The sequence below is a fragment of the Anguilla anguilla genome, chromosome 14 (genome assembly GCF_013347855.1).
Source record: "Anguilla anguilla isolate fAngAng1 chromosome 14, fAngAng1.pri, whole genome shotgun sequence".
NCBI classification, from domain to species: Eukaryota; Metazoa; Chordata; class Actinopteri; order Anguilliformes; family Anguillidae; genus Anguilla; species Anguilla anguilla.
This window is the reverse complement of record NC_049214.1, coordinates 22113485-22134464: the sequence shown is the minus strand read 5'-3', so window position 1 is coordinate 22134464 and position 20980 is coordinate 22113485. Positions and strand designations below refer to the sequence as shown.

Here is a 20980-nt window from a genome sequence, read left to right as displayed (position 1 = left end):
TTGAAGGTTTATTTATTAGTTCAGTATTATTACATTAACGAGCAGATGTATGCAATACAGAGATGCATGGATAATGTAAATGGACATACAGTACACTGGGCATTTATAGTTGATCAAACTTTGTGTTGTGTATTATGAGTTTTACTGTTTATCCTTGGACTTTGGGTCTGTCTCTTTTGCCTTTACTAATGAGAGATCATTAAGTGCATTTTATCATTGTATATGAGTTTTAATTCACATTCAACCTACCATACACTTTGTTGTAATATGATTAAGCTCTGTATTTTATGCTAGCTCTGAATTAGCTGCATTTATTGTTAATCACACAATGTTTTGTTTTTAAAGGGGTCACAGCGAGATGCTGCTGATGTGATTGATGTTCATCCAAACAATTTCAGAGTGCTACTGTACTAAGTAGCGAAAACTAAAAATCTGAATCTTACTTCTTTTGCAAACAGTATCAATGCTGCACATTGACTGGATTCTCACAACACAAAACATGCATATCCCATTCCCAAAATCATAATTATTTGTAGGTATTGCATTTTTGTCTTTTTTCTAACTGGATGTAGTATTATTATGTGTGTGCACAGATTTCAGTGGCCTCAGGAGCAGATTACCCTGGGCTCAATTGGAAAGGGAAATTTGCCACGACAGGGTAGGCCTTATGGATGAGACAGTGTAAGTTCAAGCCTGGGCTATGTCATTAGCTAACTATAACCAGGACTTCGAAGCGGAGGGGCAAGGATAGCCTTGTCCCACTTCAGGTATGCTGGGTTTCAGACAGCTTGTTTTGTCCAAGGTGCATCTACATTAGTTTCTCTCAACAACACATAAGGCGTCCACAGTCTACTACTGCTATTTGTTCAGGCGTTAATGACACAATGGTGACTCAAGAAAGACATATATATTCCCGATAGCTAGTATTTATTTATTTATTTATTTATTTATTTATTTATTTATTTTTGCAGATATTCTGAGAATATATTCATTTGCTCATATTCTATATACTGTATTGCCAGTATATATACACTGTAGCTATACTGTATATTTACTGAAATGGTTTAGGCCAGTAGCCTTGCTTAAGGCTTTGGCCAAAGTGTTCCATGTGAGATACTTCCACCCTGCATTCCGTGCAAGTGAATTAGTATTCCACCAAGGCAGAAACAGAAATTAACTAGGCCTGTGTCCTGTGCATCATAATGCAGTCCCCATCTCACAAGTGATTTGCTTCTTTCACCATACTGTGTGCTGACCCTCAGGACAGGCCTAGTTCATTTCTGTTTTGTTCATCTTCCCGAGCGATGCAGTATTTTTGTGCATTTTGTTTGTATCCTCGCTTCTCATGTTATACCTGTAAACATTGGCGTGGCAAACATGCGATCTGTCAGTTTGAGCGGTGAGCGCTTACGTAAAGGAGCGGTTACACTTTTCCATCCTATTATTTCAGACGTCAGCGACAGTGGCAGATGTTGCCGGAAAGTGAGCAATTGCGTTTTCCGTGACGGATTTAATGACTCTTCGGCTTAATTTATGCAGATCTTTTCTGGATGATAATTGGGAAGTGGGATACGCTTTGACCTGTGACCAATCATCTCAGCATCCGCAGCCTTTCCAACTGCTGTGATGAAGGCGTCGGAGGGGCTGAAATGGACGCCCGACAGATTGTGGCTCTATAGGACAAATAATGAGGAGCGGGCTGGGGGCAGGGGGGGTTTGCAGTCTATGAATGGGTCTCTTTGTTGGTTGTCGGTCACAGCTCTTCCTCTCTGAGTCATAAGATTGTCCTGAAAGTAAACACAGCGATTAAAAGGCTTACAAGAGGACCGGTCAAGATGCCTCTTGACCCAGTTCAGAGGATTCATACTCATAGTTTTGAGCCAGGCCTAATAAAACTAAAACTGCCTGGCTCTGCATCACAGTTGATGATGCTCTGACACACTGATATTTGGACCCTTGTGACATTTGATAGTTGAACCCTAGTGACACTGTGATCAGTGTGACACAAACTGTGAAGTGTTTTTTAATTAATTGAGTGTCAAGACCAAACTTGCGCCTATCAGGCAATTTCTATGCTTATCATACGTGCCACATTATGTTATAAACAATTCAGCTTTGAAAGGTAATGTCATTTTGTAATGGCATTACGGGAAAATTTCCTTCATTCTCAAAATGTGAGACGGGTGTTGATTTTAAGAATCAATATGTATTTGTAAAGCGGAGTATATTTGGAATGTGGGGGAGAAAATGGAATAAAGCAAATGCATTTAAATACGTGGTAGAGATGCCTAAGGGGCAACTGTGATTGTATTGAGCCTTATTGTATTATTTCCAATGTATGGTGTAGTATTTTCTCTGCTTCCTAAGCTTTGCATTTTCAAACAAACAAAGCCACAGGCAGAGCAGTGTCGCAGTTCTGCTCGGCTGATTGGAATTGTAAGCAGAAGGTTCTGACTTTTAATGTCACAACAGTACAGCCCAGGGTGGGCTGGGTTTTTGCATTATGATCTGTCTAGAGTGTATTGGTCTTTACAAATAACTGAGATAAGGCTGTGTTGCTCATTATTATTATTATTATTATTATTATTTATATTAGGGGTGTAACAGCATGGTATGTACCATGGTTTTCACTTCACGGTGTGGTACATTTTTGGTACAGCAGAAAAAAGTAAATGCTTTTTCATTTGTTATGAAAATGTAAACCGTGACTAATTGGCCGTATAAATTTCTTGCTGAGCAAAATAAGGTGCCATAACACACGCATATGGTCTTTCCTAAATATAGATGTAGGTAGGCAATACAAAAAATGCAATATGTCAATATTGCTACAACTGCAGTTTGCTTAAAGTATATGCGCTTTCTACAATTAAGTATGGTCACAGACTCCTTGCTCCAGTAATAGGCACATTCAGGTGATGCCATCTCAAATGAATTATCAGGTATTGATGTGTCTGGCCCTTCACAAATGTTAAGTCATCAGTGTGAGCTCAGAGTTTTGAATTTGGGTTTAGCACAAAAGAAGTTGTACACGTGTGTCAAAGCAGGACTGTAATTGCTCTGTTTGCAGCATGTACCAAGTCTCGTACCACATACAGAACTGAAAGTCCCATACCAAATGCTTGAATGTGTACTTTTACACCCTTAATTATTACTATTAAGACCTTTTGAAGAACACCAGTCAGATCAGAGTTGTAATGATCATTTCAACATGGCGTTGCACATGCACTTGGGCAAGAGGAGCGGTGCAGAGGGTTTTGATTCTCACTTCAAACTCAGGCTCTGTATTCTTTCACTAGGTGAGCAGTGCTCAGTATGATCACAAGCATCAAGGACAGGGCCGTAGGCCCTCTAAACAATCAGGCTGCTATTTGCTTTTCCCTTAACACATTTTTGACCATGTGCCAAGTTTTTTTTTTTTTTCATTACCTTTGTTCTGCTGGAAGTGTCTCCATAATTTCTGAACTCATATTTTTGTTTGAATAAAAAAAAGGACCAGTAGCTTAACCGGGAATCACAAAGACACAATTTAATTTAATGAAGACCTTAGAGGCAAAGGCGTATTTTTGTATCTTCATGTCTTTTTTTTTTTTTTTTTTGTATAATGCAAAAATTCTTCGGCTCACAGCCTGAGCTTCCAACCCTAAACTCTTGTCATTTGTCTAAGCTCAGCAGGCCAGTCTCAACCCCCCCCACCCCCCCCACCCCTCCATCAGACGTTTCCGTGCTGGGATATAAAACATGAATGTTTGATATAAAAATTAATGTGGCTTCCCTGGGCAGTGGGGGGGAGGGGAGAGCGTGCCAGGTGACATGGTTGGAAAATGCCATTATATTAACTGTTGCCACAGGCCGCCTTCCGCTTATCTGTCCCTGAAAACGGGCGCTTCAATTTCAGCCTTCTGAACGTGCCTGTCTGTGAACCGTCGCACGCCGGAGAAAGCGGGGCGTTCTTTAAGCCAGGCGAGCGTTCCGCACTGAGAACGTGTCCACGTTCACCTGTAACACGAATCGATCGAAGTGCGCGGTTCTTCCTGATCACAAAAGTTCAGAATAAGTCCACTGCCTAGTGTGACCATTTCGCTTTTGATTGCAGAGGAAAAAATATTTTGTGGCACCTATTACAATTTATAGAACGTGGAACCTGCAAATAACTTCAAGACAAAGCACCACCTAATCACTTACGGTTGAGTAAATTGTCAAGTGACTTGTTTGCATTGCGCTGTTATATTACAACAGTTATAGAAAATATTTTCTTATTGATAAAACTAAAGTTGTTCAGGTTAACTAAAATATGTTCATGAAGATCTTGCTGTCTCCTGGCTGTGAGATGCTTGCAGAAGTGAAGGGTCTGAAGAGTATACTTTCAATGGCTGAAGCCATCTCACTAGTAGGTGCAAAATATTCCCTGAGTTGATTCTACCACAAACTATCATAACAAAATTAATCCTTCTGTAGTTGAAAGCTGTCATTTCTCTGCCCATTGTAGAATTGTCCCTAATTGTTTAAAACCCAGAAGGACTCCGCTTAAGTCAACATTTTAAAATAATAGGGAAATTACCTACTCAGTCAAGTGTGCACTGCCCACGGTAATATTCACTCATGGCATTTTGTGTGAACCAGCTTTGCTTTCATGATTAAATGTTTGACCTACAAGTTGCACTCATGTGTGACTTTGGGTTGGTTATTAATAGTGAGATACTGCCGGAGCCTTGTTTAGGGTGGAGAGAAAGGGGAACTGCAGACAAATCCTGTTCTCATTTCAGCTGCTGGGGGAACAGTATGCTTCAGCTTGTGGGGAACAGTGTGTTTCAACTGCTGGTGAACAGTATGTTTCAGCTGTTGGGGGAACAGTATGTTTCAGCTGCTGGGGAACAGTATGTTTCAGCTTGTGGAGAACAGTATGTTTCAGATGCTGGGGGAACAGTATGTTTCATCTGCTGGGGGAACAGTATGTTTCAGCTGCTGGGGAACAGTATGTTTCAGCTGCTGGGGGAACAGCATACTATGTTTGGTTGACTCAGAAAGTCCACATGTTGAGGAGGAAAATCTCCGTTCTAGTGAAGACATATTATTGAATCCAAAAGGTCTTCCAGACAGAGACATTTTGTAATTTCAGGGTTTATGACACATGAGTGCATTTTAATATTATATAGGGATAAAATAGAGGCCTATTATTTGCCTAAATATCATATTCTGCTGTGCCTCCATGTTCTCTTGTCATCTGAGATTGGCCCAAACCATTGATCAACTGTAAATGCCCACTGTATGTACATTAACATTATTGAACACATGATTACATATGGCTGATCAATAAAAACATATAATTCATCTCTGTCCCATCTACCATGTTTAACACAATTCCCTTATAGATGATCGGTCAAATCTGTACCCTGCAGAAGCCCTTTCTGGACAGAATATGTCTGAATGCCAATGGCATAGAATTTAATGAACACCTTAGCCTATAGGAGCGATAATTTTCTGCAGAATGGAATGAGTGTCATTTCAATTTACCCAGGATTATTTTCTTCTTGATCTGGAGGTTGAACAGGTCTTTCCTTATACGGTAGCCTTTGACCCAAATGAAACCCAGGTGAATGAAGTAGAGAAAGAATTAGAATTCAAACCGACATCGCCATTCTGTTTGTGTGTAACTGGACCGGAGCTGCCGTGTTGTTGTAGTTATATTTGTAGTCTCTTTTAAGTCAACAGCCCATATAGCCAAATGCTGAATGTTGAGAACCAGGCATAGCAAAATAGTTAATACATAAGTATTTCAAATGACAGAATTGTAGAATGGTGCATTGTATTACTGTACTGAATTCCATGTCCACTTTAGAAGTAAGCAATATAAATAAGCTTAGATCTGATGAGAGAGCTGTTTTCAAGACGGTATCAAGAACTGCTTGGGGTCTGTACTCTTATGAATAAGTCATTGTTACAGAAGTGAGAATGAATATCCCCTCCAAAGTAAAAGAATGAGGGGGAAATGGGACCATAAATTACAACCTGACCTCTGACCTCTTGATGCTGAGCTGCATCTGAAATCAAGGTTGTGTCTATTTCTCTGCTCACTTTATCTCTTTCCCCATCCTTCACGGTTGTAATGTTTAAAGGCGTTGGTCTCTCGGAGAATGCACAGAATATTGAATAGGAAGGGGTGGGTTGGAAGAGGGGCGGGGGAGGGGGGAGGGGGGTTGAGTGAAGATGTTTTGCAGAAATCAACCAAGCAAAGATTGGGCGTCTTGTCTGTGACTGGAGGCTCGCAGCATTAGTTATTCTGTCATCACCTTGTGGCGAAATTGCTTTCTTTCTCTTTGGGCAATATTGTCCCTCACTATTTGTCTTAAGAAACCTCACAAGGAACATTTCAGAGGTCTTCCGGTGTAGGAAAAATCAGAAGACCTGTTAAATTCAAATCCCCCGACACATTTTTTTTAACGCCTTATTATAAGCTTTGTGTTTATGAAGTGAAATATAAAAGGCTTTTAAAGTGATTGAAACTGAATATTTCATGCTGAAATCACTGGAACATCCTTAATTGACTGCTTGAAGTGAAAAGGTTGCATTTAGTCTGTGTAACCCAGGATTTCACGATGGATGCATTATGCATTATGTATCTTGCCCCAGAGCAAAAATTACTATCCTATTAAGAGCCTTTCAACTTTCAAATCACTCAATCAGGTAACACAGTTGTCATCACGTTTATTAATAGTCAGGGTATGGTGTATATGACAAAGTCCCTTGATAATGATGACGCTGATTCTGACGACAACGACGACGATGATGAGGATACTTTATACTGTAATTGCCAGTAATTCAATATGAAAAGTATATGCTTATTCATATTCTTATCTATATATCAACATTAGTAAGATGTTTACTTGAATGGAAAGTGTAGCTACATTGCAAAGAGAGAAGTGCATTTTTCTAACTAGCATGGATTATTCTTATTCCATTATCCTCGGGATTCGTCATAAGGGGATTTGATGGGTTAATGCTTGACTTGATCATCGCCTGTCAGCCACGGGGTTTACTGCCCCACTTTCAGCTGACTCTAGTCTTATGAGGAATGCGCATTCAAATGCTCTTTGTTGATTGGAAAGGTCAGCCAAGATCAGCATTTGGTAAGTAAGAGCTGGAATGATGGATAGATTATTGATTGTAATCACTGCAAACTGGCTTAAGCGTAATTGCTACAGCCAGGGAATAATTCTGAAAATAATTGCTTTTCCATTCCCCATTATTTATTTAGTCAAAGATTAAGGAATACCTTTCTTTTTCTTGTCTTTTGTTTGAAGTTGGCTGTTTTCATTGCCAGATCTGTAGCAAGGCTTTGGTTCTGATTAAAGCACTTTTTATGTGATTCATCAGTCTTTCACTCATGTTAAACACTATCTTTACTCTACATGTAATGGTTGCCTTAAACTCTCTTTACTTCTTTTTGGCCACATATCCTATGCTTTCATTAGCCATCTGTACTAGCAATTATACTAATGTTGGGAGCACTAAATCACAATTTGCTTGCCAATCAAAAAAACTGCAGTTGTGCTGCATGCAATATTAGGAAAAAATGGCATAACAATTACTTTTTAATCATGCTGTAAATCTGTAATGAATACACACGCACACGCACACACACACACACACATACACACACACCATGTGTCAACCTCTCCCATTATGCACATTATATACACAGTTATATTACTGTGACATCCTGGTTTGTCAATTCAGGAAATTGGCCGCCAGTTTTCTAGCTTGTGTGACGTACTTTTGAAGATTGATGTGCGTTCTTTAATCATAATGCTTAAGAAATATGAGGGCCAAATTTAGTGGTAGCAAGCATAACTGTAATATTGCAGGGTAAATATAAATGTACTGTTTATTTATACAATTTTCATTTATGCAGTTCAGAGGTTTATGTAGATTTGGATGCCCTGTGGTGCACAACGTAAGTTACCTGCAAAATTGCAAAATGTGTGCCATAATGAAAGGTGGGAAGTATTGTTCCTCTGCCTTTAGTCATTAGATAAGGATTATGGGTAGTCACAGTGGTATACAGATATTTTATATTTGGAGGGAACAGACTAGAATTCCAAGTTTTAAATTTCACTGAAAGGCAAACAGAGATGATGATGATGATCACGAAACCACTAGTCAATAGGCTGCAAAAATATATATATGGGGAAAGTAAGCAAAAATTTCCCTTAGCTTTATACTTTTGAATCCATTTGTTGGAAGATGCACTAAAGAGTTTATGTTGAAAGGCTGTGGTTTATTTAAAACCTGATTTCGTGTAAGGAGTCAGTCAATAGTGTCTAAGGCATTTTGCTTGAGAGCTCTGCTGTTACTTGTGTGGTGACAACCCCTGATGAAATGTTTACATTTAGCTTTCAGCCAGCTAATTCTTTCTGGTGGGACAGAGAGGAATAAATCCTCAATGAGACGCAGCCAAGGCCTGGGTGCTGAGATTATGACCCAGGCCAAGACCGTGAGCAGCGCAAACTAGGGCCAAAACATCACAATGCCATGATGGCTTTGAGAGGAATTGGGATCAAGACCATGTGATTCTAGACTCCATCTCTAACATGCTCACGCACTCAATTATATGCTAAATGTATATGCTTCCGTATGCCCATTCTGCTGAGAGACAATAGGTAACAAATAGTATTTCAATGTTTACTGGAACAAAAATAAAATTGGCCGTTAAAGGCCTGAGCTCTTTGTTGCTGCATATGCAGAACAGGGCAGGCAGCCACTTACATGAATGTAAAAATACTCAAAACTGTGGCTGGGTATATTTCTGAGTTTATTTTAGCATGATTCACTCTGTGAAATAAAGAATTTTAAATAGGGTCGTGATCTGTCCTGGCAAGAGACTGTTCTCCATCTGTTTAATGCCTCTTTTGGTTTTGTATTACTCAAAATTTCTACAATTGTGCTTCAATGCTTTAATTGATTAAGGTATCCTTGAAAAAGATACTTCGGTTTTTGAAAAAAGTACAGAAGTATCTTAGTACTTTTGAAAAAAAAAATCTTTTATTAAAAATAGAATTTACAGATTGCAAAAAGTGAAGTAACATGTTAAACATATATTAAGATCATATATAGCTTTTCTCTTTGTGCAATTTACAAATTACTGAACCTAATGTGGTAATATATCAGAAATGGTATATTACAATTCAAACCAACATGGCCATTCTATTTGTGTGTAATTTTGTTGTTGTTCCATTTGTAGTCCCTTTATGTCAGAAGCCCACATATCAGAGTGCTGACTATTGAAAATGAACATATGGTCATATATTTAAAAAAAAACTTTAATAGTGATTTCTCTTTTTCCATGCATTGTTCTAGAATAGGACCCTGAATAGGAATTCATGGGAATAGGCATTCATGTATGGGGACCATGCCCTCCTAAGTTTCTTTTGCACTCCACTGTCCAGAATCTAGTGAAACCATTTGCCTAAAGTTGTTGATAGATCCCTCCAAAGGTTTTTCTTTTCTGTACATAGCTGAAGTTGCCTTTTCATATTTTATTTGCCAGTTTAATCTTCCATGCATTCATGTTGAAAAAAGAAAACGTGTTTAAATATTGTCTTTGATAAAATCATTAAATATTTATAATAAATTGGCAGCACTTCTCAATATATACTGTTATTTTGTTTCCATCTTCCTATACTTAATGTCTTGCCAGACAGATGTCCTGTCTGTGAATGTGTGTTTGTTGATAACACACATTCCTAAAATGAAGCAGTCTGGAAATCTCTCATCCTCCCACAACTAATGGCAACATATACTGCCCTTTCTGATTTGGTTATATACAGTACCTACATGTGAAAATCATGATGTTTAAATTACCTGACATCTATTTCACTTCTAAATTACTTACATTTTAAGCTCTAAATGCCACTATACCCACAATTCAAGTGCAGTGAAAAGTTTAAATCCTGCCTTTTATATTTTCTAGCTTGTTATGAGAAGTTCTGCTCTTTGTTAGTCAGGAATTCAACCTACAAAATAAAGGACTGGACAAAATGTCTGAACTGTATTCGAGCTAACCATTTCCATGGCATTATTTCTTATTCATTCATTGCAAGTAAGCAATCTCTGTGTTAAGTCCAATGTGATAATACCATGTACAGATTTATTTTTAAGTGTTTAAAGATTTTCGGTGTTCTTATATTAGTATATATCAATAAAGAATGTATACGATAATTTATAAGAAAGTTTTAATGTTGTAAGCATATTTACTTCAAAGATCTTATTAGGTGTTGATTTCTTCATTTTTTTTCTGTAGCTAGTTAATTAGAATGGATACCTGTAAGCTGTGTACAGTGGTTTGACTTTGTTAGTTTTAATATGCTGCCTGGAGTCACCATCCCTTTGGTTTATCTTCATTTATCATCATTTCTGTGCACGTATTTTACTGAAATTAGTCTCAATTAGGCTGGAGTTCTGGGCCTGTAGTCTGTTTGTGTTTAATATTGGGAAAGGTACATCCACATTGTTACAGTCAACTCTAAAATGCTCATATTCCAGCATCCTCATCTGTTTCCCTCCAGGGAAGACTTTACTGCCTGCCCAAACACTTTGACAGGAGAAGAATTAGAATCCCTGCAGATTTAATCTGCTATGGAAGCTTTTTATCAACTACCAAAAAAAAAAGAAAAAAAAAAACAATCCCTATGTAAATGATCTAGAAGCTCATTCCACCATCATGAATCTTCAAACTATTGTTCTTGCTTTGTCACTGGCATAATTGATATGTATGTGGGCCTTTGTAATTTTCTGCTGTTTGTTTTCTGATGACGGACATAAATCACGCTGAAAAAAAAATTCAGCTTTTCACGTTTGTGTCTATTACATCTCTTTGATAAGGACACACGCTAATTTCTTAGCCCTCATGCTGTGAGTCATTGAGATGGATTATTGAGTGTGCAGTCAGGCCCACAATGCAGCTATTATAGTTTCACATTATCAGAGCATTTTAAAGGTGAAGTTATCTCATTTGTATAATTTGCATTTACTGTCTAGCGTCCTTTGATTGGCTCTAGGACCAACTTTGCTTCCCCACAAATAGCAGAAGCTTTTATAAAATATTTATAAATGTATTTAAATGTTTTGCACAAAGTACTTATTTTATTCAAAGTCTAGAAAACCCCTAATTAAAATGGTTTATGACCAATTTCTTTTGGAGTTGAAGATATGGTTCTGACCTATGTCCAGTTTTGGATTAGGCTGCTAAGTCTTGTTTTTAAGTTCAGGAACTATTAAGGCATAAACTTTTGAAAAATTTTCTTAGGGCCCTTGTGGATCATGAATTCATGCAAAAGGTTTGATCTTTTGGATATCCAATGTTAGTTCTGGAAGTATTCCTGTTCCATTGTAATTATGCAACAACTAAATGCTTCAAGAACTATGCAGTGAACAGAAGTAATTCAAACGGATTTGTTTTTTGGGTGTAAAATGCCTCTCAGTCTGACTGCCACTTTTTAACAATGTCAGATGTTCAGACACTTATCTAAATAGATCTTATTTGTTGTTTAGCATTGTTTTGCCAACTTTGTTTTTTTTCCCTTATTTGTTTTCTATATTCATTTTATTTTTATTTTCCTCCTCCTTTGTTTTCTTTGAACTAAATTATCAAGGAGCTGTTGGCAGAAATAGCTGTGGGAGTGGGTAGATGTGCACAAGCTGAAGACTGGTGTGGTGCAGGATGGTATATTTGCGTAAAGTATGTGACATATATAACAATCTGAGAGAGAGCACATATTTTAATACATACTGTTCAGTTTGGCTTCAGTATATTTATTCCATTTTGTATACTGTAGAAAGCTGAATCAGCTATTTCTCTTTTTCTGCATCCGGTTGGGATATCAGTTTGTCAAAACATTGGCAGCAGATATACAGTGGTAAAAGTTGTGTAGCATTTCAATAGTATCGTAATGTTTGATATCACTACTTGAATGGATACAACTCTATATTGGCTGGTGCCATAATATTTCTCTTTTTAAAAAAGTAAAAGCACCTGTCAGCAGCTTTAGTTGAGAAAACAGGTGCTACCACAGATTATACTTATATTGAAACTGTATATTCTTATGTGAGAGGACAGATATTCTGGTTAACTTTTACTGAACAAAGGTGACATCCATCATGATACAATGAAGTAATGGCCACTAACGACTAAGAACATGACAATATTATTTTCAGCTTTTTCCCCCTTTCACTTGTTCAGTTTCCTTCCCTCTTTTTTCCTTACACTTTTTAAAGTAGTAGCCTGTTGAATTGGCTCCTCTTTATATTTTCGTGTCAAAAATGATTGATCCTAGACCCATGAATCTGTGTTTTGAAGACAAAGGTGGGGTGGCGTCTGTGGACCATGGGACCCTAGAGCCCAAGTCATCTGAGAATGGAGAGACACTGGGACAGCTGGTGCCCCATGGACCAGATGGGGAGCCAGTCCAACCTGAGCCCCACACTCTCCTGGGCCCAGTTAAACAGGCAGACCATGCGTAGCATATAGCCTGCACTGGGTCATTGTGTTAATTCATGACTCAAACATGTGCTGCCAGTGGAATCGGCCAGAGCCATGGCTGATCGGATTTGATCCCTGGTCTGATTTGATTCCTACTATCCAAAAAAACAAAAACAAAGAAAAAAAGCAGGAAGCATTGATTTTGTTGCATGACAAAATAGAGATATACTTTGGTTTATCGTTAATTTGTCAATGTGTTGCCTCAGAGATTTACTGTCAAATTCTGTTCAAATGAATGTTCCAGGAAGGTTGGGTAGAAAAAGGAACTTTAGTTAAGGTAATGGTGCTGGAGTAAGGTAGTAATAATTGAATATAGTAGTAATGGAGTAAGGGAGATAATGATGGAGCAAAGGTAGAAGCAATGCAGTGGTAGATTTTAGGTTATCAGACAGGAATTACAGCAAACATAGGTTGTCTACGCCGCCAAGACATTGTAAGCCCCAGAGGTCTTCATTAAATGTTTTATGAAATAAAGATGATGCAATTGGGTATGTGCCAAGACTGTGATAAGTTAAGACTTCTATCACACTTTATAGAGTAACCCGGTGTGCAGATTAAAATAACTGCTACGCATATTAATGCAGCTTATACATTAGCATTTTCTGTACCAGCTTATGCTTCTCCAAACTTTAAATAAAACATTACTACACATTTGATCAATGATTAACTGTGAATATGTCAAACCATATTTCAAACAGCATAACCATGTACTCAAACCACATAACTGTTACTAAGCTACAGTACATCATTTTTGCAGAATACATATTTTCCACCTCAGAATTCCAGTTGAAAATGAATGTACATGTTGTGCTGGATGACACTTTTGAGGAACGTTTTTTGGATTACAATTAATTGTGCATATCCAAAACAATAATTAGAGCTATTTCTATATTGTCATTCTGCCAGAGGATCTTAGTTATACTGTATATATGCTTTAATATGTGAAAGGTTTGTTTCTTTGTTTTGAGCTTATGCTCCATCAACTTTAAATATTCTATGCAGGATTTTACCTTGAAAATATTATGAAATAACCATGCTAAAGCATATACTGTATATGAAGCACTGGCCATATCTGGCTTCACACGCTTTTGGCAAATTTGTGCACCTTTACCTGTATTTGGTGCTCTTTTCTGTGTGGGGAGGGGTAGCTGTTGCTACAGAGCATGCGGTTTGGGATCAGATTTCAGCTGGAGTGTTTGTCTCAAGCCAGCTAGTCGCTGAAGTGGTCCAGATACAGCGAAGCTAAAAGACAAGCTGACAGGACAGGGCTTTCTTCAAGAGCTAGAGATAACCTTGGAAACCTCGGCGACATAAGCTGGAGTTCACAAACGGGATGAAAAGCGACGCAAGAGTTGACTTGTTTTTTGTTGGACCTGTAAGTAACATTACTATCTTGGGTCGCTAGACATCCACACTGGAATGGAATGTACAGTTTTCAAATTATTTGTACATGTCTAGTTCATGGGCCCAACTGGACAATGTAATTACTGAGTAATTGATGGAAGAAATTTACCAGTAGTTTCTAATGAATTGGCATGTCTGTGACTTGGTCAGGTATTTAGGGTTGATTGTAAACACGGTACCACAGCCAGCCTTAAAAAAGCTGCATAGTATGCCTTTAAAGAGAAACCTTGAAATCATTCTCTATATTGATCTGGCTGTCACTGCAGGATTGACGGTTAGACTGATTGATTGATTGATTCATCAATAGACTGATTGCTGTCCTGTCACAGTGTAGGTTGCCATGGCAATCTTGATGAGATTCACCTTGGTTTGGGAAGTGTCTGATGGGAGACCTGCCTTTTCAGTGATTTTTTTTTTTCAGTGGTTTTTCTCAACTACCACATAAGACATGATGCCATTTCTTCTTAATTCCATTCTTTGTTTGTAACAAACTGGATATTATGCAGAGAGAGTAGCTTACCCCATGTAAGTAGATAAGCTGAACTATAAAAAGTAAATGATTAACCGATTGGACTATTGATGGAACCTTGTCAAATGACGCTTGGCTTTAAATGTGGCCAGAGGTACTGTGTTATCATAAAATATCATAAAAGAATGTTTCCTACTGGTATACTGGACAGGGTTTGTTCCCTGACCAGGGGTTGGCAATGTCGTGATTCACAGACACAACTACTGTGGTGAAACACTTGATTCCCATTATTACTTATGGAAAACCTAAAAACCTAAACTTAAAATTATCAAAACTTTCCATTCAAAAAATGTTGAATAAGAATTGTACATCATAGAGTCCTGTAGATAAAAAATAAAAATAATAATCCATAATACGGGATGATAATACGGTGGCCAAACAGTGCAAAACACAACATTTCACAACATTTCTGACAAAACCAGAAACACAAAGACACTTAACAAAAACACAACAGCAGAAACCAGAAAATGTAGCTACAAGGGTTGTCATTGCTGATCATTGATGTCTATGACGTCACTCTGGGATAAAGGAAGTGGGGCTTGGTCCATTAATGTTGTTGCACTTTTAATTAACCTTGTTTTATATGGGGGACGTTGATGGAGCATGCATGCTGTTTTACAGCAAAGCCCTGTTAATGCCTTTTCAAGTAGCCTACCCTGCATGTCTGTGGACTGGGGGAGGAAACCCACAAGGGCATGGCGATAACATGCAAACTCCACAGAGAAAATCCATAGGATTTGAACCTGAGACCTTCTTGCTGTGACTTGCGAGTTGCATTGCGCTGTCCATTCTTTAATGGAGGGAAGTGGGTGGCCTACTAGCTTTGTTCATTTGCTCTGAGGTTTGTTGTTGTTTTCTAGTTTGTTCATTTGTTTTTTCAATTGTGTTTTGCACTTCTTAGCCACCATAGGATGTTGTACCAATCCCTGTCTCTGACATTGCAATTATGTATAAAATAGGCCTAAAATGTACTTATTTATCTTAATAGCCAATTAGAACAGAGTACTAAGCAGGCAGGGTGGGCGGGGCTACACAGAAAAGCGCTGAGCAGAGGTAATGAACGTCACTACAGAGACAGTGCTAAAGCTAGACCTCCAAAAGACCTGAAACGTCCGTACTTCCTTGTCATCTTACGTTTAAAACCTCCAGTGCTGTCATCTTGTGTTTAAAAGCTCTATGTTTTTTGGTCAAAATCTAGCTCTCTCTTGCTCATTTCTCCAAACTTACATACTGCATCTTTAATGTATGGATTCAAGAAATGCTACCGCTTTTCTATTTCACTCTGCATCCACTCGAAACACATCAACTTTTAATAGTATTACTCTGGTATCTACCATGTATCCCCAGGCTAGAGGTCTGCTGTGGCAGTGTGTAATTGCCTTAATTAAAACTCAGACTCAGGGTTACTCAACCTTGGCCCTGGGGAAGGGGCGGCCACAGTGAATGCAGACTTTCATTCTAGCCTGGCACTTAACCACCTGATTCGACTAATCATTTTCTTGATGGAACCAAATTAACTGCCTGCGCCCACCCTAGGTCTGTGAGAGTGTGAGTTCTAGAGAAAGCGCTAGAAATCCTGCCTTATTTCAGCTGTTTACTTGCCTTCTAGGATGTTGTAGCGACTGGGCTGAGTGAGGTCTGCTCGCGGCCTGATACCTGTCGAAGCTGTTTTGAGAACAGTGAGGTGTGTTTGCCTAAGAGGAGCAGGACAGCATGTAGCTTAGTGTCCATGTTACAGGAGGTCCATATCTTTGTGGTCCACAGGGACTCGCCTCTCTGCTGCTCCACCAGCCAGGATCTGCATTCTTACCATTGAGCAGGCAAATTGTGGCCCGCTCATAAAGACCACAGTGTTCTTGATGACTGCCTTTATGCACCCCAATGCTTTAAAACATGTCAAGATTTAGAGCAATTACCTTAATAAATGTTCATTCTATTCCTGGAGCATTTGCCATAGCAACCTCATCAACCTGTGTTTTTTCTTTCATGTGGTAATTTGTCATGGTTCCTGAGTCTAAACATTGTGTCTGACTCACCCTGGATTGATGATGAACATTCAGGGATGCTTGTATTAAGTATTTTCTTGTTATTATGCTGTCACGTGGGTGCTTAAAGCCCAAATAAATTCATTCAATTACGTTTTTTGAATTAAGCTGGAATACTGAAAATGAGAACATTGCCAGAAACTGATCTGTTGTTGAAAGTAAATATTGAAATGGTCTGCTCATTGCATGGAACAAGGTCAAAATGACCTGACAGAATCTTATAGGAAGCAATCTTAAGAAATGAGAGTTTAATCAGAGGGATGAAGTCGATCTTGAAGAAACGTTGGGCATGGCTTCATCCGCTCAGTGCTGGCCTCTTGAACGTAAGGGTTAATGACAGAGCAATTTATTTCACTTTTTCATGGTGAGGTGCGGTTCCAATTGCTGGGTGATTTCCATGTGGAAGCAGGCCATGCTGTCTAATCTGCCTCATGGTGTGAGGGGCGAACAGGGGCAGGCTCTTTAGAATGTGAGCTCGATGGCTTTTAATCAGAGCCACAGGCAGAGGCGGGAATGCTGCGGGTTAAAGATCGGCTCCAGTGTGCCCTTTAGAATTCTCTGCATAATGTGACCAGACAGCTTCTTACAGATTCACGGAACGAACGTTGGGAGAGTGGCAGGAAAGCCAAGAGGCAGGCCATTCCTCTCGCAGACCCAACTGATAAATGCCAGGAGGGTCAAAGAGGCATAATACCTTGGTTTGTATTCCGTGCGGGTGCTGGCTATTTTCAGGTGCCTTGGAAACGGGCGTGCGCTCAGAAACGGGCAGCTACAGAGGCAATTGGTTAAGGACTGATTTTAGTCCTTCACATCAAAAGACTGAATTTATTAAACCTGTTAGAAGATAGTCAATTCCATGCTTTCATTAGACTTCATTAGAATTAGAAACTGAAAGAGGCTTTTCGATAAATCTCTCCACCTATTTGAAGGGCTGCCAATTCTGCTTGTCTTTTATTTGAAGACATTTTTCAACAGAATGTGGCCACTTTTGTGTCACAGGTGTACATGGAGAACAGGCTAAATTTAGAGTAGTACATCAGTCCTCCAAGACTATAATTGTGTCTCTTGTAAGCCTTTAGTCAGAACCACAGATAATCATGTCCAGTTAAATGCATTCAGTTCTGCGGCAACATCTGTTTGCTCACAGATGTGCTCACAACTGGAGCTTGCCCTCGTGGTTTGTACAGTGCTATGCATGTTGTATTAAGCTCCACCATTTTGAGCAGTCAGATTATGTAATGAGCTTTGCTTGTTTAATGCATACTGTAAGAGAACCACTAAGTTATATCAAACAGTGTGACTGATCTGGGGTCAGAAGGGATAGTGACACCATTATGATAATTGAGCTGCGGTTCTTTCTCTTTTCACCAGATGCCACAAAGTAAATAAGCTTGCATGAACTGATCCGGCCTCTGTGTCCATTCTCTCCTCTTAATTGTGGCCCTGACAGCAAAAAGAAAGGGGTGACAGAAAAATGGCTCAACCTGTGTGAAAGCTAACTATTATGCCGGTCCAATTTGTGTTTTTAAAAGCTCCTCACTGTTGTTCAAGCTCAAATTTAGCTTTCCCTTATCAGCTTTCTGAGATGATGGTAGAACATGAAATAAGAATTGAAAATGAAGTTAGAGAAAAATAACTAATGTGCAAAAATGGCAGGATAGGAAAGTTACAGGAAATGAGCTTGGCCAGACTAGACAAGTTCACACTGATGTGTGTATGAGGTGGGTGGATCAAAGATGTGAAGAGAACAAATGGACTTCAGGTCGTGAAGAGAACTGCAAGACAGGAAAGTGTGATAAGACTCAGAAGGGAGGAGAAGAGCCACATTTACCTTGGTCTGGAGCTGGAGAAAGAGAGAGAAAGAGAGAGTGAGAGTGAGTGAGTGAGTGAGAGAGAGAGAGAGAGAGGCGGGGGGGGGGGGGGGGGAGAGAGAGAGAGAGAGACCAGCAAAACCACTGCCCTACCAAGAGATCTTGAGAAGGACTCAATGGAAGGACTAAACCAAGATAAACACAGATAGCATAGTTTACAGGTTGACTGGTACAGTACGCCTTTCTTGTGTGTGTGCGTGGGTTTGTGTGTGTGTATGTGTGTATGTATGTGTGTGCGTCTGTATGTGTGTGTGTGTGTGTGTGTGTGTGTGTATATATGTGTGTGGGTGCGTGTGTGTGTATGTGTGGCGGGGGGGGGGGGGCGTTTGTGTGTGTGTGTGTGTGTGTGTGTGTGTGGGTTAGTGTGTGTGTGTGTGATTGTATATATATGTGTGTGGGTGCGTGTGTGTGGGAGCGGGAGATGTATTTACAAAGATTAAGTTGTCAGGATGAGCTGAGAACTAAAGGACGGTAGAATGACAGCGTTGAAGGGGAATCAATATGAACAGGACTGGACAGGCAACTGCACTGAGATAGTAATGAAGAGATAGCAAAGACTAGATTATATCTTGTATCCAGTTAATGCATAAAAGGACCTAATCATAAGTAGAAAACTACCACAAGATAAAAATGGCAAAGTCTACAAAAATGAGAACTGTAGTAACGACAGAGTGGCACAGATTGACAAAATCCAAGTTAATTATGAGAGTATGTTTCTAAACCAAACCTTTAACTGGTAATTGGAGTGAGCTGAGCCCCCAAATAGGTCACCTATGGTTGCCTCTTTAAACAGCATCACTGTTATTTATGTAAAATACAGAATACATTTATTTATTTTCTAAACAAACCAACAATGGTCATATAAAATCATCGGACTACATGTACATGTACAGGTACCATAACAGATGTTTGTATTCAATTTTGTGACAGCATAATGAACTGAACCATGGTCAGCACTGTTCTGTGGGTGAAAGATTACAATAACTATTGGCACTTTGAACTGGTAGCACTGTGTCTACACTTTGCATTCTATTCCCAGTTTTAAATCTGTGCCTGTAGTACATATCTAGTGATCCCTTTGCAAAGGTAAATTGTATTTGGGCTTTTGTTCTACAATAGTATTCTGGCGGTGAGGTGTTCTTGAGGGGAAGGGAGGAGGGAGGGGGGGTTCCATTTAAACCGAGCGCCTCCCGTGGGACGGTGGCCGCGACGTCCCGTGACAGCCGGTCCCCGGGACGCTTTGTCTCCCGCTCCTGTGACAGGCCGCTCCGGGACACGCTCGCGCACCGCGTCCCCTGTCAGCTTGTCACTTTCACATTCCTCCGCGCGGCGTGCTGCGAGACAGGCGGGGCTCTAAATTACACCGCCGAAGCGGCGCTTTGACGCGGGGCAGACCGGCGGAGGATCGGCCGTCCTCTGAACCCCTCCGTTCCCCTGCTCTCGCAGCCCCCGTCTCTTTTATAACTCCTATTAAAGCAACTGCAGGCTGACAGGTGCCCACCTTCCTAAGGGAGCCAGGAAGAGCCTCCAGGGCTTTTGTTAAAATTGTCAAATGGAAAAAATAAAATACAGGTATGCCATTTTGGTTTTTTTAACCCAGTGTTTTTTGGGTGACATTGAAAGGGCGATCGAGTTTGAATCCGAGCTTCAAACCCCTTTGCCAGTGCAGGCATGGAGTAGGATTAGTGTTGAACTGTGCGTGACTGACTGACTTTGTCTTTTGAATAAATAATGAATCAAATCAATTTCGACAGGATTTCAAAATAGGATTTGAAAAAGTGTGCTTCAGATCTCTGGTTCGGACAAAGGATAAAGGAAAGCATTCATAAACCACTGCATAAACACAAATGCATGAAAAGTGGTAAGGAACAAGCATTGTGAAAGTTGAATGAAATGTTAACTCTCTGTGATTAAACTACAGATTTTGTTCCTTGAACATGAATACTATACTGAATAAGCAATGATGTGTGTATGTCTTTGATTCTGCACAGTAGCTGCAATCACTTTAATCACTGTAATCACCTGCAGATTTGGGTAAGTGGTTCCAGCCCACTATTAGTGTTGCAAGGTAAAACTTGCCGTGGTTGAATGCTAGGCTTAATAGATGTACGATAAGGCTCAAACTAAATGTGTGGTTGGCTGTATCAACCAAAGCAGCACATTGTTTTCTGGAGCAACTGTATGGCTTACCCTTAGATTTTCTGTGAATATACACTATATTTATTATCATCCTGTGCTTTAATATTTTGACTTGAACAAAATATTTTTAACTGAAAATGGTAAATTTGGACTTGAAATGCAAATGCAGATTTTCTTTGCACTTTGGGAAGTTTATGTTGATCATTGCCGACATTGCCTGCGTATGAAGAAAAACTTTCTTTTTTTGAAAAAAAAAAACAAAGAACTTGAAGGACAAATGTTTATTGCATTGCAAAAAACTGAAACATCCCAGTCCCATAAAACACCAATGCTCTTTGCTTTTCCCAACCTTGCCTTCTGAAAGATAAACAGGAACCATACTACTGTTCACGCAGGAAGGTCTTAAAAAATTATCTTCTTTGTAAACATAGTGTAAACACATATAACTTATGAGAGT

At 39.4% G+C, this 20980-nt stretch overlaps 1 protein-coding gene across 3 annotated transcripts in view; it reads left to right on the top strand.

The window, feature by feature from the left end:
• Nucleotides 1-20980, top strand: part of dcc (DCC netrin 1 receptor) — a 235949-nt gene that overhangs the window by 65313 nt on the left and 149656 nt on the right. The window lies entirely within an intron of this gene.